Source organism: Melospiza melodia, chromosome W (assembly GCF_035770615.1).
Source record: "Melospiza melodia melodia isolate bMelMel2 chromosome W, bMelMel2.pri, whole genome shotgun sequence".
NCBI classification, from domain to species: Eukaryota; Metazoa; Chordata; class Aves; order Passeriformes; family Passerellidae; genus Melospiza; species Melospiza melodia.
Genome location: NC_086225.1, coordinates 8,307,988 through 8,326,667, shown reverse-complemented (window position 1 = coordinate 8,326,667; position 18,680 = coordinate 8,307,988). Strand labels below are relative to the sequence as shown.

At 40.3% G+C, this 18,680-nt stretch overlaps 1 protein-coding gene across 1 annotated transcript in view; it reads right to left on the bottom strand.

The window, feature by feature from the left end:
• LOC134431404 (nipped-B-like protein) overlaps positions 1–18,680 on the bottom strand; it is a 132,028-nt gene that overhangs the window by 68,438 nt on the left and 44,910 nt on the right. The gene's annotated exons all lie outside the window — the stretch shown is intronic.

The window sequence follows — 18,680 nt, the reverse complement described above, 5'->3', positions numbered from 1 at the left end:
CAAATTAAAAGAGAAAAATCACAGATGCTATATATTAGAAAGAGGCAAATGTCCAAGCAAAAATGTCCATTCCCCCTCCACCCCCACCAATTAATCCTCCTCCACATGTATGTGCACACAAACAACAAAACCCATTGAATTTAAAAGCAAGAATAGAACTTCTCTAATACTTTTTAATGTGTTTGTTATCAATCTACCACATGTGCCAATTAATCATTAAAAAACATCTTCAAAACATATGAAATCAGTTCCCATACAATTCCCAAGAGAACCATCTAATAAACAAGATGCAATAATGGCCAAAATATATCATTAACAGTTGAAGCAAGTTTTGAGGAGTGCTACTATAAAAGATTCTCCTTTGCAGATTATGCCTGGTTCTTTACACACAAACTATGCAAGGATCTGCAATGATTAGGAGACAGAGCTTCTCCCTACTCGATTCAGTTGAGCTTTGCATATATTGTAGCCAGGGAACACATGAACAATGAACAAAAATTATGAAAATAAGTCCAACACACCATGTTTCTCTTTGAAACAAGGAGTATACCAAGAGTTGGAGTCTATACCATACCACATATGAATAAGTGGAGGGGCCACTACACACTTAAAAGCTTCAGTATTTTGCCCTTGCAACCATAATGTTTTTCATGGATGAAATAAAAAATTCAGCGATAATTTTATATAGTGTCAAGAACTTGACTCTACAATAATCCTTTCAGTTTACATTAAAAAATCATTAAAAGTAGAATACAGAAAAATAGAAAGTGAGCCAAGTACCCTCTCCTGTAATTTGGTAGAATTCATAGAAATGAGAAGCACATGAAAATATCTATTCATTTAAAATACAACCTATTTATATTACCAACATGATACTCGAAACTTTAATTTCTACCATGAAACTCAAAAGCCCTACCTGTACTAAGGCTTATATTCCCATTTTGTAGTTTGTCAATAAAATATTTTCTCTGTAATCAGAGAATATAATTTTAAGTCTAAGTAATGACCAAACACAGGTTGAAAATTCTATCAAAATGTCTAGACCACAAATAGAATATAAGAAAAATAACTTATTTTGTGCTTAGATTTATGGTGCCTTTTCACCAGATGCAATGAGTCAGCTCTCCTTTTGGGAGCAGGGGAAAAGTAAGGAGGATGCAATCAAGGAAGAAGGAATTAAACTCTTAACAAAAATACCCCCAACCTCTCAAATTGTAAACCAGAATCATAACTATGACTTCTAATTTCCTCTATACTTGTAGAAGATTCTGATTCAAAGAATTAAAATTTTTAAATATCATCTCCAAAATTATCATTAGAACACAGTAACAAGTAGTAATATAGTCAACTCCAGTGATGTGAACAGTTTTGTGGTTTTTTTCTGTCATTTTAATTCTCAAATCTAACTTCCTAAAACTCCAAAATTATGTATAACATTTAATGTCTGAAAGACAATAAAGACAAGTACAATAAACTCCACACAGAAACTGGTCAACTGCAAATAAGGAGCTTTTCAAAGTAGGAGCACTTGCCAACTTTATGATAGACATGTGAACCAAACTAAATTTGATTAATTGAAAGTGCAGCTTTTTAGCATGGCGGTTTTTCCTTTTTCTGTCCAACAACAACAAAAACTGTTGGATTCATATGAGAGCTTATATAGATTAACTTCCTTACACTACTTATTAAAACAAATGTGGGGGTTTTTTGAAACCTTCATCCAATGACAAAAAATATTTTTCTCCCTGTGACCAAGAGGGCTTTGACCTCACTGAACTTCATAGCAGGTCTTAGGAATAACTATGAAGTAGAAGCTTCCAAACTGAGAGATTTCAAATTTGATTTTTTTTTTAAACACACATATGTTAATATACATACATACATACACACACATATCACTATCTTATTTCTCAATTAAAACTGTTGAAATTTTGAAACACAAATTGAGAAACTTGTGTTCTTATGAAAAAGTCAGTCAGCTTTTTCATTTTAGTACAGAAATGTCAGTCACACTGAAAAAGTCCTGTAAAGCTCTGATGGTGGATCTAGGTTTTAAGACATTACTGTTACCAGTTATCCCTGTCCCTTTAACTGAGGTTATCACCTGTAGCAGAAGAGAACACACATTTCTACAAGTGTGTTTCATTGTCTAGTGCATCAGATTACAGCACTAGTGAAGATGGTTTGCATTAACCTAACCAGACTGAACAAGCCAGCTAAGAACCAAGCAAAGGTTTTCTTCTGCTACCCCTACTATATATAGAAGCAAGACAAATGGTAAGGAGATCTGATGCCTTAAACTGGTGTAGCTAGATCAACAACTCACCTTTCAGAGTCTTCATGCTGAGGGCTCTAAGACTAAACAACCAAAACAATTCAAGTATGACCAATTTTCTCTCTTGAACTCTATGAGAGTTCTGGACCTAGGACAAAAAAGCTGACCCAAGTATATAAAAAGAAGCAAGTTTGCAGACAATACAAAACTAGGAGGACTTATTGACTCCCTTGAAGGCAGAGAGGCCCTGCAGAGAGACCCAGACAAATGAAGGGGCTGGGCAATCATCAACCATATGAAGTTCAACAAGGGCAAGAGCTGGATTCTGCACCTGGGATGGGACAACCCCAGATGTACGGACAGACTGAGGAATGAGAGGCCTGGAGAGCAGCTGCAGGAACGGACCTGAGGGTCCTGGTTGATGGCCAGTTGAACATGAATCAGCAGTGCCCTGGCAGCCAGGAGGGCCAACCATGTCCTTGAGTACATCAGGCACAGCACCACAAGCCAGTCGAGGGAGGGGATTGTCCCGCCCTGCTCTGCACTGGTGTGGCCTCACCTTGACTACTGGGGGCAGTTTTGGGCACCACAGTATAAGGAAGACATTATGCTATTGGAGAGTGTCCAAAGGAAGGCACAAGGATGGTGAAGGGCCTGAGGGGAAGCCATATGAGGAACATCTGAGGTCATTTGGCTCGTTCAGCCTGAAGAAGAAGAGATCGAGGGAAAACCTCACCAGGGTCTGCAGCTTTCTCCCAAGGGGCAGCAGAGATGCAGGCGCTGAGCTCTTCTCTCTGGTGACCAATGACAGGACCCAAGGGAACAGCTGGAACTGTGTATGGGGAGGTTTAGGTTGGATATCAGGAAAAGGTTAAAGGTTCTTCACACAGAGAGTGGTCAGGCACTGAACAGGCTCCCTAAGGAAGTGGTCACAGCCCCAAGGCTGTCAGAGCTCAAGAAGCATTTAGACAACGCTCTCAGGAAATGAGTGGGATTGCTAGGGTGTCCTGTGCAGGGCCAGTAGTTGGACTTGATGATTCTTTTCGGTCCCTTCCAGCTCAGGATATTCCATGAAAATATCAGGTTGAACTAGTACATTAAAGGTAGGATGAGTACATAGTACCACTATCTTCACTGAGCATAATGGAAAAACTCCACTGAATGGGCACAAATACTTTTTTGTTTGCCATCATAGCTGCAGAAATATGAAGGGTGAACAACACCATTGGCCTTTAACAAATTGTGAACTCACTTTGAACTATATGAGAATAATCAATAGAGTATCAGAGAAGTGAGGAGAGTAATTAACCTCTGAAAACAGATGTTTACAAGTCTTCTCTTTTACAATCAAGTATATGCAAGTTTGCATAAATCTGTCTTGTTAAGGCATGAGTCCCAAGACCCCATAGGGTCTTAATGAACAGATGAACTTAGGAACTTTACAATAGCCATTCAAATATTGTTCATAATCTTCAAGATGTCAGTATCCAAGGTTCATTCTGTAGATGACAGAATTTATTATCAGGATCTAGGAGTTTGCAAAAATATCAGACTAACATTTTTCTTTCAAATCCTGCAGACCGAGGTTCAGAGCTTGCCGCAGTTTTGAACAGGTAGGCTCTCATGCTCTTGAGACCAATTAAGTGTGATCAGGATCTTTTTGCTTCACTCTTTACAGCAATTTTTGTAATAGAAGGGATATGTAGTAAGCCACAGAAGAGCTTTCTGACTATATTATAGATCAGGTATCCAAGTTTGTTGTTCTCAGATTCTTTTCTTTTTAAAAATATTATTCACTCCTTCCCCTTCCCTGCCTCCCAAGAACACAGATACATCAAAAATGTATCTACATTTTGTTCAATTGCTTGAACTAATTTATGACTGTTCAGAGTACAGTCTGATCCCAGTTGTTCTCCTATGTGTGCATTGGTTTGTCTTGGCAAATTTGCATGGACATTCTCTTTACATTGCAACATGCTCACCAAAAGGCAGTACCTTGGTACTCAGAGCAAGATGATAAACTATCTAATTCTAAAAAATAGCAGAGATGTTCTGTCAAATTAAATGGGTCACTGTGGTGCAAGAAACAAAATATTACAGGAACCACAAGTTTGAAATGGATTTCCAAGCAGTTGTGTCTCACCTGTCCTGTTATGAACAGTATTCCTGGAGACAGGTTGTGGCCTTCATCTTTGGAAATATCTGCATGTCAAAACAATGAGTACTTTCAGATTTAGAAATTAATTACTGCAGAACCTCTGTGCAAAAAACACATTGCACTGGAATAACCACAGATACCTTTGAATATATTTCTGATGAAACTGCAAGTCAATTGTGATTTGCAGCATATCCATGCTGAAAATGGATATACTTGGAAGCTGAGCAAGTATTAGGGACAGTAGCTGGATGAGGGGAGCTGTATTAAAGAAGTATCTGCATTCTTCCATTTAATCTGAAATCTTTCCAAAGCAGCAGCCAGAACACCACTAGTGCTGAAGTCTTTGATGTTACTGCTTTCTTGCAAACACGATGATTGTCTTAAGTCTCGGATTAAACTTTTCCAACAAATTAGTATAATAGGATGATAGCCTAAAAATCTCTAGAACTGCATGTCCTAGCAGATGGAAATGGGTCTTGTGTAAATACTTGTGAAAAGGTAACAAGTCTAAATAAGAACCACATGCATGGTTGCTGAGCTTTGTTTTAGCAGAATGGTAACACTCTGTTCTATTAATATCGCTTGGTAAACTTTAAAATCCAGAGATTTCTGATTTATCTTGAAGATACAACATATAAATTACCACTTCCCCATTTACACCTTGTAAGAAATTCAGTTAGACTTCATATCCAAGATGGATAAATGTGAATGTACTCCTCTTCAGAACCACAAAGGTTGGTCCTCTAAAGCTGCATTCTGTGTGAACCATTTTGATGACTCCAGTAAAAAAATTTTGAATAACAACTTAGAGTGTAATATTTTAAAGCTGTAACACTCTTCAGAGATTATTGGGATATGCCTCGACTCATTTAAAATACCACTTATTTACATTATTTAAATCAGGAGTGAATAAATTTATCCCAAATATACCAGTCCTAAGTAGCTATTACTTATTGTCAAACCTTCCATTTTTGAACATCAAAGACAAGTCATCCAGAGGCCAGTTATGAGCTTATTTAAGCTAACAGTCAAGACTAGGAATTTTCAACAAATAGCACATAACCATATGCCTAAATAACAAATCTATGTTTACTAGGGCTTGCACTCTGCTGCCAGAGGAATGGAGAAAAATGCTTTGGCAATGTCAGTAGTGGCATACCACTTCACTGCCTTGGACTCCAGCTCGTACTGGAGCTCCAACATGTCTGGCACAGCAGTGCTCAGTGGTGGAGTCACTTCATTCAAGGAACAATAGTCCACAGTCAATTTCCATTCTCCTTCAGATTTACGCACAGGCCAAATGGGACTGTTGAAGGGTGAGTGGGTTTTGCTGACCACCCCTTGGCTCTCCAGCTCTCAGATCATCTTCCACCCAGGAGAAGGAACCAAGGATTCCTACCTGGATATAATCTGAGGTTTTGGAACATCACAGGCAGCCTTACCTACTGGATTCCCAGAACACAAGAGCTACAGAACCACCACTGGACCTTCAGAGGAAGACCAGACCCTTCTACAGGATCACTGCTTCAACAGAACCATATCTATCACTTCAACAGGACTGCAGCCACCATTTAATCTGACTGCTACCAGCACCCTGACCAAAAGGGTGTCAGGTTGTATCCTGACTCTGACAGTTTAAGCCAGTGTTTTCTGCTTTTATCTTAATTTTCCTATAAATTATAGTTCTGACTTAGAGTCTCCCACTGGTTTGTTTTCAAACTAACATATTTTGGCGCCCAATGTGTGGCGGTCCAGAGAGAAGTCAGAATTACAATTTTGTATTAACAGAAACCTTATCACCACGATGCTCAACATGTTTACATGGGTATTGTACCTTGCTCTCTATATTTTCCCACACATGGGGTACTATTTGCCAGCCATGACGCTCCATTTGAGACCAGGGAATGGTAAGAAAATCGCTTTATTGGTTTATTATGTCTATTGCATGATAACCTTCAAGGCAATGAACATCATTCAGAATATATACTCAAATTTGTTTGCCTGTCCTAGTCTGGACTGCTATGTCTGGGGCCTCCTCAACAACCACACCGATCCCCAAGGGGGAAGAGTAGAGAATGGTTTCTTCCAGCCTTTCAGGCCAGACACAGCACTCTTTGAAAATATGGAGTTCCTTCTGGATATCAAGGATGGCATAATCTTGGTGTTAGTTTTGCTTTGTCTTCTCTTTATGGCCTGCACTGTGCACACCATGCTTGGTGTCAGGACAGTGCTTGGTACAGTACATGTTCAGGAAGAGGAGGAGAAAAGAAGCAAAGCAATAAGCACCATGTCTATGTGAACCATCACTAAACCAGAAGGACAGCCCAAGCCGGTAGCAGTTGTCCCCCTTCAGAAAAAGAAATCGAAGAGTAAATCAGTCCGCATAGTGACTGATGAAGAAGCAACTGGACCTTTGCAACCGACAGAGCTGGAAATCATCACTTGCTCTCTATCCCTGGGTGAGCTGTGTGACCTGTGGAGGGAGTTCATCTGCCTGGCAAACGAGTCCATCCTGACCTGGCTGCTCCACATGTGAGACACTGCAGGTAATGACACCATTCTGGATGGAAGTTAGGCCAGGCAACTGGGATCCCTGTCCTGAGACGTGGTCATTGACCAGGGGATTTGGAGAACCCAAGCCACTCTCAGCCTCTGGCAGCAACTGCTAGCAAGTGTAAGGGACATATACCTTTGTAAAGAAGACCTCCAGGTGCACCAAAGAAAACTGAACACAATGGAACAAGGTATCCAATGCCTAAGGGAATTGGCTGTGCTGGAGATATTTTTTTCAGAAGATGAGAGATTCCCCAAGAGCCCAGATGGTGACCAGTGCACATCACAAATGTAGTTGAGATTCGTGCAGCTTGGACCAGAGATATAGTCTTGTTACCTAGCGATGCTGGAATGGAGGGAAGAAGAGGACAAGGTGGGCGCGTTGGTCAACGAACAGAGAATTTATGAGGACACTGTTACTGCCTGTTATGCACCCGTGTCTCGTCCATGGAAACAAAGCTGGCTGAGCAAGTTTGGAGCTTGATTGAAGAGGGCCATCAGAAACTGAGAAACAAACATAAGGAAGGAATTTACCACATCTCATCAGAACCAACAAGAGTCTCTACCATTAGGAGCAGATGTCCCCCAGCCAAGGAGAGAGGATACACTCCACGAGGTAACCTCTGTTTTTTCCTTCAGGAGCATGGAGAAGACATGAGGAAGTGGGATAGAAAATCCACTGTTGGAATGTTGGGGGACACAAGACAGATGATGAACTTTGGACCTGGTTAACATAAGAGGTTTGATAACAGGATGCCTTGGCAAAAGCAAACGGAAGTTTGAAAATTAGACCTAGATTGCAAGAAGATTAAATCGAATGGGTTTACTAGAAAAAGAAAATCCCATTAAACTCTGCAAGCCAGAGGTGTTGTTATAAGCATAAGTTTGTGTATGTGATTTTAGCCCAATCATTGTAGTACACACTACTAGTCTCCCTGAAATAGTACATAAGCGTTTGTATCCCACAATAAAATTGGATTCTGATCACTGAATCAGTCTTGCCCATCTCTCTCCATTGCCAACAATCCACCTCCTCTTTAGTAGTCTGAGTACATAAATTGAAAAGAGAAACATCTATCACAAGAAACTCACCTAGCGTCAATACTGCTCCAGTCTTGCATGGAGAGAACTCCAGACGGTATAGGAACACTAATATGACCTAGTCTCTTGAAGGGACCTCAGGAAAATATTTACAGGAGGAGAGCAACATGTACCATGACCAGGATTAGAGGGGCCCTGCCTCTAGCCAAGTAGAGGAAAGGGACAATCAGATCTTTTGGACTGTGTGGATCTGATGACCTGTCATGTCTGACCCACAAAGATATAGGGCTTTGGTTGACACTGGCGCTCAATGTATCCCAATACAATCAAGGTATGTGGGAGCAGGATCCATTTCTATTTCTGGGTGACAGGAGGATCCCAGCAGCTGACAGTACTGGAAGCTGAAGTGAGTTTAACTGGGAACAAGTGGCAGAAACACCCCATCGTGACTGGCCCAGAGGCCCCATGCATCCCCAGCATAGACTCTCTCTGGAGTGGGTATTTCAAAGACTCAAAAGGAAATTGTTGGGCTTTTGGGATAGCTGCTCTAGAGACAGAAGAAATCAGACAACTGAATATCCTGCCTGGTCTCTCAGATAATCTCTGCTGTGGGAGTGCTGAAAGTGGAACAACAGGTACCAATCACCACAGCAACAGTGCACTGTCGGCAATACTGCACTGACAGAGACTCTGTGATTCCCATCCATAAGATGATTCATGAACTGGAGATCCAAGGGGTGGTCAGCAAGGCTCATTCACCCTTTAACAGCCCTACACGGCCAGGGTGTAAGTCCAATAGAGAATGGAGACTGATGGTAGATTACCATGATCTGAATGAAGTCACACCACCATTAAGTGCTGCTGTGACAGACATGCTGGAACTTCAGTATGAGCTGGAGTCCAAGGCAGCCAAGTGGTATGCGACCATTGATATTGCCAATGCATTTTTCCCCATTCCTTTGGCAGCAGAGTGCAGGCCTCAGTTTGCCTTCAGCTGGAGGAGCGTGCAGTACACCTGGAACCGACTGCCCCAGGGGTGGAAGCACAGTCCCACCATCTGCCATGGACTGATCCAGACTGCACTGGAAAAGGGCAAGGCTCCCGAACATCTACAGCATATTGATGACATCATTGTGTGGGGGAGCACAGCAGGGGAAGTCTTCAAGAGGGAAAGAAGATTATCCAGATTCTGCTGAAAGCTGGTTTTGCCATTAAGCAAAGTAAGGTTAAGGGACCTGCTCAAGAAATTCGGTTTCTAGGAGTCATGTGGCAAGATGAACAATGCCAGATCCTAACAGAGGTAATAAAAAAAATCACCACTGTGTCCCCACCTACCAACAAGAAAAAAACTCAGACTTTTCTAGGAGCCATGAGCTTTTGGAGGATACATATCTCAGAGTACAGCACGATTGTAAATCCCCTTTAACTTGTGACTGTCTTGGGGTGGTTTTATGATGACGCTTTATTCTCTGTCTGCCTTACACTCAGAAAACAACTGCTGTAGCTTTAAGATGGACCCAGGTGGTGGGGGAAGCTTCCGGGTTTTTGTTTTGTTGGGTTTTTTTTCCTTCCCCTGGTCTGGAAGCTTTTCACCAGCAAATCCTTTTGGCAGGTTTTTTTTTTTTTGTTCTTTTTTTTTCTCTCCAACCCAGGGAGCCTGCAGGGCCACTCTGGCTGATCTAAATCCCAGAAAGACTGAGCCAGCGAAAGAAGGGACATTCAACTCCACCAACTGCGAGAAGACCCACGCCAGAAATCCAACAGGTTCCCAGCTGCTGCATCAACTCTGTTCTCCTCCCCTCACAGAGACAAAGATGGGCAGTCGCCATCTTTGTGTCTCAGCCACGCAGCAAGTTGGGGGTGGAGTGTAAGGTTCAATTTTCTTTTTTTCCTGTGCTTTGTGGGTATCTTGCTTTGTTAATAAACAGTTTTCCCTTTTTTTTCACTTTCATCCCCTGGTATCCATTTCTCTCACTGGCAGAAGAAAAGGGAGTTATTGAAGCCCTCTTTCTTTAGAGAAAAACATTCATTTTAGAGCATTCTCCTAGAATTTGTCTCTAAACCGAGACAATGACATGAAAGAGAACTGATTTCCAGTGGGGCCCTGAACAACAACAAGCATTCAAACAAATTAAGCAGGAGATTACCCATGAAGTAGCCCTTGGGCCAGTCAGAATGGGGCAGGATGTGAAGAATGTGCTCTACACTGCGGCTGGGGAGAATGGTCCTTCCAGGAGCCGCTGACAGAAGGGACCTGGAGAGACTCGAGGATGATTGCCTAGGTTCTGGAGTTGGTGATACAAAGGATCTGAGGCCAGCTATTCCCCAATCCAGAAAGAGATTCTTGCAGCTTATGAAGGGGTTTGAGTTGCCTCAAAAGTAATTGTCACCAAAGCGCAGCTGCTTCTGGCACCCTGACTACCAGTGCTGGGTCAGATGTTCAAAGGAAAGGTTCCTGCCACCAACACCACATAAAGCAAGTGGATTGCACTGATCACGTGGCAAGCCTGGATAGGACATCTTAATCACCTTGTGATTCTGGAAATAATAACAAACTGGCCCAAAGGTGAGACTTTTGAATTATCTTCTGAAGAGGCGGAACAAGTGACACGTGCCAAGGAAGCCCCACCATATAATGAGCTACCGGAGAGTGAGATGATATGCCCTCTTCACTGATGGTTCTTGCCGAATTGTAGGGACAAACTGGAAATGGAAAGCTGCAGTATGGAGCCCCACATGACAAGTTGCACAAGCTACCGAGGGACAAGGTGGATCGAGTAGGGTTGCAGAGCTTAAAACCATCCAGCTGGCTTTGGATATTACTGAATGAGAAGTGGCTGAGGCTCTATCTCTACACCGACTCGTGGATGGTAGCTAATGCTCTGTGGGGATGGCTGGATCATTGGAGAAAGGCCAACAGGCAACGCAGCGGGAAACCCATCTGGGCCGCTGAGATTTGGCAGGACATCGCCGTCTGGGTAGAGAGGCCGACTGTGAAGGTTCGACACATAGATGCACACTTACCCAAGAGTCAAGCTAATGAAGAGTATTGTAACAATGAGCAAGTGGATCAAGCTGCCAAGATGAAGATATCACAGGTGCATCTGGACTGGTAGCACAAGGGAGAATTATTTCTAGCTCATTGGGCCCACAATGCCTCTGGTCATCAGGGGAGAGATGCAACATACCCATGGGCTCATGACTGATGGGTGGACTTAACTATTGACAGTATCTCACAGGTCATCCACAGCTGAGACATGTGCTGCAGTCAAACAGGCCAAGCGGGAGAAGCCTCTGTGGTACGGTGGGCAATAGTCAAAGTGTAGGTATGGAGAAGCATGGCAAATTGACTACATCACCCATCCCCAGACATGCCAATGCAAGTGCTATGTGCTGACTATAGTGGAAGCCACCACAGGATGGTTGGAGACCTACCCTGTGCCTCACACTACTGCCCAGAACACCATCTTGGGTCTGGAAAAATAAGCCTGGTAGAGACATGGCACCCCTGAGAGAATCAAGTTGGACAATGAGACCGATTTTAAGAACAACCTTGTAAACACCTGGGCCAGAGAACATGGTATTGAATGGATATATCATATCCCTTATCACGCACCAGCTGCTGGGAAAGTTGAATGGTGCAACGGACTAGTAAAAACCACCCTAAAGGCACTTGGCAGGGGGACCTTCAAAAATTGGGAAGTGAATTTAGCAAGAACCACCTGGATAGTCAACAAACGAGGCTCCATCAATCCAGCTGGTCCTGCTCAGTCTGAACCATTGCACACAGCAGATGAAGATAAAGTCCCTGTGGTACACATAAGAAGTATTTTAAAAATGACTATTTAGATTAGTCTCACCTCAGGCAAAGGCAAACCCATCCACAGGATTGTTTTTGTTCAAGGACCTGGTTACACTTGGTGGGTAATACAGAAAGATGGGGAAACCTGCTGTGTATCACAAGGGAATCTAATACTAAGCGAGAGCTGTGTGTAAAGTTTTATTGTGTATAGATATATAAGTTGAGTTTAAAGAGGGTAATGATTCGGGTATGATGTAGATGGTAATAGAATAAGAGGTGGATAATGTCTTAGGTTACAATGTAAGATGCAAACAAAAGTATGTATATTATCACCATTTTCATAAGCTGTTAAAAGCAGGTGGGGCAGTGTTCTTATCTCTTCCATGACTCATCCCTGATAACTCCTTCCAGGGGATATCTTCTGCTAATGAGCCATCAAGTCTCACTGTATGACAAAATTACATCATCCCATTGTAAGAAGCACCACCCAGGGGAAGGAACCAAGGATTCCTACCTGGATATAATCTGAGGTTTTGGAACATCACAGGCAGCCTTACCTACTGGATTCCCAGAACACAAGAGCTACAGAACCACCACTGGGCCTTCAGAGGAAGACCAGACCCTTCTACAGGATCGCTGCTTCAACAGAACCACATCTATCACTTCAACAGGACTGCAGCCACCATTTAATCTGACTGCTACCAGCACCCTGACCAAAAGGGTGTCAGGTTGTATCTTGACTCTGACAATTTAAGCCAGTGTTTTCTGACTTTATTTTAATTTTCCTATTATAGTTCTGACTTAGAGTCTCCCATTAGTTTGTTTCACACTCCCCTTCGAAGGAGAGACTCAGCAAACATAAGTCAAAAATTTTAGTCTCACTGCTTGCTCCCTTTACAGAAGAAACTAAGAAAGTAAAGTCATGAACCTGGTATAGGAAGCTTTATAGAACAAACACAATTACAAAGGCTCCAAAGTAGAGACCAAATGGCTTCTAGCTGCTGCAGTTCAGAGGAAGGGATTTCCAAGAATCTGAACAGAAACTGCTGATAATTTTTAGCAATCTGTCAAGAGACTTTATCAAACTTCTGGTCACTATGCAAAAAACAAAGTCCATCAAGAGGAGTGTCCAAACTCATTCAGGAAATAAAACAACTTCAAACCAAACCAAAAACAAAACCTCTAAAAGTACTACAGGAATCTCTGACATGCCTTAGGGTGTAGCACAATTCATAATCTTCATTTTAGTAAAGTTCTGTTTGTTTTCTTGAGTATGAAAATAATGCAATCAGCATAACTGGAGGATAAAATATGATCTTATGAAGTTTTCTGCTTAAGAATGTTTGGTAAATCATTATTCCCTGTCACCGATATTAATACAAAAGAAATATTACACTAGATAATAACAAGAATTGAACTACAGCAAATTATAATCAAGCATCTCCACTTGTTTAAAGACTGGAGGCTGTAATTTAACCTTCCTGAATTGTTTTTATAAACAGTATTATATCAATTTATCAGTGAGAGAGATTTTTCTGAAACAAATTCGGGGTTTTATCCATTGGATTGTTTTGTGAAGAATTATAGTTTTGTAAACTCAATTGTTAAAATAATCTGAGAAAAACCTGAAGTGTGAATACTTTTGAAATACATAATGCAGCACCTAACTTTACAAGAAAAAGGCAACACACTAACAGTAGACTTAATAAAGACTAATTATTTCATGTATCACATACAGATTAACATTTCCAATCAGTTTCAAATTCATTTGTAGGAACAACAAACTTTTGAAAAAAGGAAATTACTTTAAAATTTATTGGTGAACACTTTTAATCTCCCTTCCAGATGTTGATTTTATTCTGGCATCATACCTTGCATTCAAAAGTATTTTCAATTAACTAGATCCAGTAACATTTATATAGGATGATAATGAAAAAAGCCTGTGTCATCATCTTAGGTTGATGTTAGAGTGAACTTAGTGACTGTGAGCTACAAAAATGCTGGGGTTAAACTGTTAATAAAGAACAGTATGTGAAATTAACAAAGCTTACCAAAATTTAAATCCATTATAGAGAAGTGACTGTCCCAGAACAAAATAAAGTCATTACTGGGTAAGTAATATTATAAATCCTCCCATCCATTTAACAGGTACAATCAAGGGCATACGCTACATGTATATTTTGCTTAATTATTTTCTTAGTTCATGCTATAAATAAAAATAAAATACACTTCTTACTAAGCTGACTTTTAGTTATTTTCTACACCTCCTTACAAGAGCAGGTTTTTGCACTACCCTACTTAAAGCACAACCTGGATAAATGTGGGAATTCGCTTTCATGTTACACAAGAGCACCAAAGGAAAGTAAACACCATTAAAATACACCTTCTCTTTTCAAAAAACATGCTTTTCAGTATTACATTCTCAAAAAATTTAAAAGAAAGCAACTTTCCCTAGATAGTTGGAATCACTGCAATACTTTATTGCAATTTCTCTAGATAAAAGAGAAACTGCTTCCCTTTACTTTTCTTAAAACACATCTGAACATAAAAGAAAAAAAGGCTTTCATCTATAGGAACTGGATTTTGCAAATCTGCTTTTTATTGAGAAAGCTACATTGGGTGCCAGTTTCATCTATTACATAACACTATAAAATGCAAATCTAATGAAAGTTTGTATATAAAAAATACATGGTATCCAATTGTCACACCATCCTACTACACAGAGAAATAAATTGTATTTTACACTGTCTCATTTCATGTTCTGGTATTAAATGTAATCTTTAGCAAGATGACTATACAAATGACTACGCTCATATCTCTATGTTAACGTAAATAACCTCCCTATAACATATTTTTGAAAATTAATGGTAATATACTGGTTATAATTACACATTCTGTCATTTCATTCACTTGGTACATAAAACTAAATGTAAAAAAAGTTAATTCTTGATAGCGTTCTTCTCTTTTTTTGTGGGACTTTTGGGAGGAGATGGGTAATGGAGAGAAAAGGAAAGGAGCTGAATAAGAACTTTAAAGGTAAGAGAAAAAGTTTACTTACCTATTATGTAGTTTTGAGTTTTGCTCCGGCAGATTCACACTCTTGGGATGGGTGTGTCTGCTGCTATGGGCTTGGAATGAACTAAAAAAAGAAGGGCCCACAGCAGGCATCCAAATGCCCCCCAAGTGATGCAATTATTGGAAATAAAATTATTACAGCTTCACTTCTCCCTAATTCAAAGAATCTACAGTAAGATCCCAAAGTAGGTAAAATGGATCCTCAAAGGTAAAATATATAGGGGGAAAAATGCCAAAGAGATGAATAAGTTTGTCTAATTTAAAACATGCTTCTAATCCTTTTAAGTTTAAAAAATATATATTAGTCTCACAATTAAACAGTGAGGAATGATTTCATGATTTTTCTTGCAAATACCAGAAAACAGTGCCTTTCACAAGTAAAAGTATAACTCCTTAATCTGTTAAGATAGCTACATCGTATAAAGGGTCTTTGAAGTAGCCTAAAATCTAACAATGAACACACACTGCCATGTATGGAAGAGCTCAAATTAAAATTTAGCAAATCCAAATAAAAAAACTAAAACGATTTGAATAAGTCTCTGAAAAAGAGATGGGTTGCTTTCTGTTTTTTCAAGTAATTTTCAATATTATCTTCCCTTTTCCTCTTTCTAGAAGACTCAGAGCTCCTTTTAACATCAGTATCTTAAATATTTTTGATTCACAGTATTTGGGAGTTTTAGAAAAGCATGAAAGATCTTGAGGTAGAAACCTTGAACCTAAGGTAATTAATTAAGTAATAGATCTAAATCTTAATTAACAAGAAGAACTTAATGTAATGTTCTGGGAAAGGTTTAGACTGAAAGTGACTGACTAGTTTTGAATTACTTTACTATAAACAAAAATGTGACTACTGACAGTGATTAGAAGAAAGTATGCATGAAGCTTCATTATTTCTAATTTCTTTAGAAAGGTATTGTTAAGATAACTACTGTCTGACCATTCAGGAGCCACTCTCACACCACCAGAGACTGTCACTGCTGGGACTGAAGTCTCTTCATAGCAGGAAACTCCAGTTAACCAATGGGTGCCCTGTTTGACTCCTTACCACAACACACTAAGTCAGACAAGTTTCCCTCATTGGCCCAGCCTCAGGCTTCCCACAGCAGAGTCCCAGACACCTGGTTCCTCTGAGTAATTGAATCATGTTGCAGTGATATCATAACAGCTCAAGCTGGAGCCTCTGGGAAGGGACCCCAACAAAAGAATCCCTGGACTTTGGTACCCTCACAGTCTGTGCCTCAATAGTCTGGGGTCTTCCTGCTGAGTCATCTGCTCCTGCTGAGTCTCTGAGTGGCTGGTCACCCAGCTGGCTCTGCAGGTCCTCATACCCATTGTTAGGTAAAGGGTCAGCACCAGTTTACGGCTGGGGTTCCAGTCATTTCCCACCACCCAGAGCACAATCTGCATCTCCCACTGCAGCTGCACACTGAGCCATCAGCAGTAGTGGTATTCGTCAACAGTATCCTCATGTACCTAGGCAGAAGATGGTTTACTTCTTGTCGACTTGTGGAAAAAGATAATCCCTTTCTGTATTAATCCTTCTGAATTGCTTTTTTAAAACTCAATCTGAGTCTTGATAATCAATAGAAGGATCTATCTGTGATATTACACATCCTTTCAAAAAAGAAAACCTAGCATTGATTAACAACTTGCATCTGATGAGGGTATAGAGGCCACTGAGAGGGGAGGCAATGGGAATTGAAAACCTGAGTCTTATCATGTTTCATGGACTCATTTGTTCTGAAGTTATTAAACATAATAGATGCATTAGACTGTAACTTTCAGAGCCTTGATCTCCAAACTTCAATCATTCCTTTAATTAACAGACACAGACAAATTACTTCCAAGATTAATCAATACAGAGATTCTTCCTTGATGGAAAAAGCAGGAAGAGGTGGATTCTTGTCCTTCCACACAGAGGATAAGGACAAAACCAAATTTTCAAATTTTACACCCCTCTATAATGATGAAAAGACTATATAATCCACATAATCCAAAATTCAAATAGATCAAAAGGATAAAATAAAAACAGAGCTCTGAAAAGCACTCAGATATGGAGGCAAAATGTCTATATTCTAAAATCTCTCCTTATGCATATCTGATAGACATTAGATCAAATCTGAGAGATTTTGCATTAGTGATTTTTGCACTAAGAATTCCTTTTTCAGAAACCAAAGGCATAATAACAATAAGGTTCCAGAAAAATACACTCTATTTCAAATAAGTCAGCACTTTTGAAAAGCACTGTATTAGTTTCACCTAAGGGGACTGCATCTCTACTTTCAGAGACTTTGGCGGGAGCTAAATATTTTAACAGTTTTGCTAGGATCAGGAATTTATTACAGAAAGTACTATAATTTCCAAAGGACTGCAATCTCCATTTCCCACCTCTACTAAACATTCTTAAGGTATCTCAACATTAAAAAAAAAAACCAAAACCTTAGCATTGCCTTTAGGCAAGTGTAATAGCTGTATAAATTTTACCAAGAGCCTCCCAGAAAAATATCCCTGCCTCTCCTCTGGAATAAACAGTTCCACCACACTAATGGTTCCCAACCTCAGAAAGAACATGTCATATCCATGCAAAGTCTTACTGTTAAAAAAGAAGCATCTGAAAACCTCTGATGAAGCATAGTACTGTAGAGATTTCATGTCAGCCATACGAGGAGCAGCTACGGTCACTTGGCTTGTTCAGCCTGGAGAAGAGGAGACTGAGGTCAGACCTCATCACTGTCTACAACTTCCTCACTAGGGGAAGAGGGGGGACAGGCACTGATCTCTTCTCTGGTGACCAGTGACAGAACCTGAGGAAACAGCTGGAGGTGTATCAGGGAAGGTTTAGGTTGGATATCAAAAAAAGGTTCTTCACACAGAGGGTAGTCGGGCACTGGAACAGGTTCCCCAGGGAAGTGGCGATGGTGCCAAGACTGACAGAGTTCAAGAAGGCCTTGGACAATGCTCTCAGGCACATGGTGGGATCATTGGGGTGTCTTGTGCAGGGCCAGGATTTGGACTCAATGATCCTTGTGGGTCCCTGCCAACTCAGGATATTCTATGGTTCTACAATTCTAAAAACAATGACACAAGAGATCACTAATCTTCTATCAAAACTTGTGAGTACAATTCTACTCAAAGTAATTTATGGAAGACAACAACACATGCCTACACAGAAAGTGTAGTGTGACTGTAATATGTATTTCCATGCCTCAATTACAAAAGCAGCAATGCTTTCAAAAGCATATGCTTTCATGCAGATTTTACCATGTGCTAGCACCTAGAGTAAGATCTTTAGAGGGACACTTGCTATGTACATCATCAGCTAGCACTATACATTCCTGTTCTAATTAGACTGAGTGCATGCTACAAGCATGCTCTTTTCTTGACATAATGTGATCTGAAGTTACAGTAGATGTACTAAAATGCACAAATTCAGGGCTCTTGCATAAATACAGTAAGTAACTTGACAAAAATGAATGGCATATTTAGGAGTTACTGGATATTTTTCTAACATATTCCCATAGGAAGAATAGAGTAAGCTACTTCCTTGCAGTCACACCAAACCAAATTACTATAACTAGAACAATCCCTGAGCATATGAACTTGTAGACATAGTACAAACTTCCAAGCAATGGCAAAAGTGTTACCAAAAATAACAATCATATTTCTCCAAGGTAAGAATTTTTCAGGAAATCTGTCTCAAGACTGCTAAAAATCCTTTTACTCAATATTATTAATTCATGGCTGAAACCTCAGCAGCTAAAGTGAAAAGAACTGCT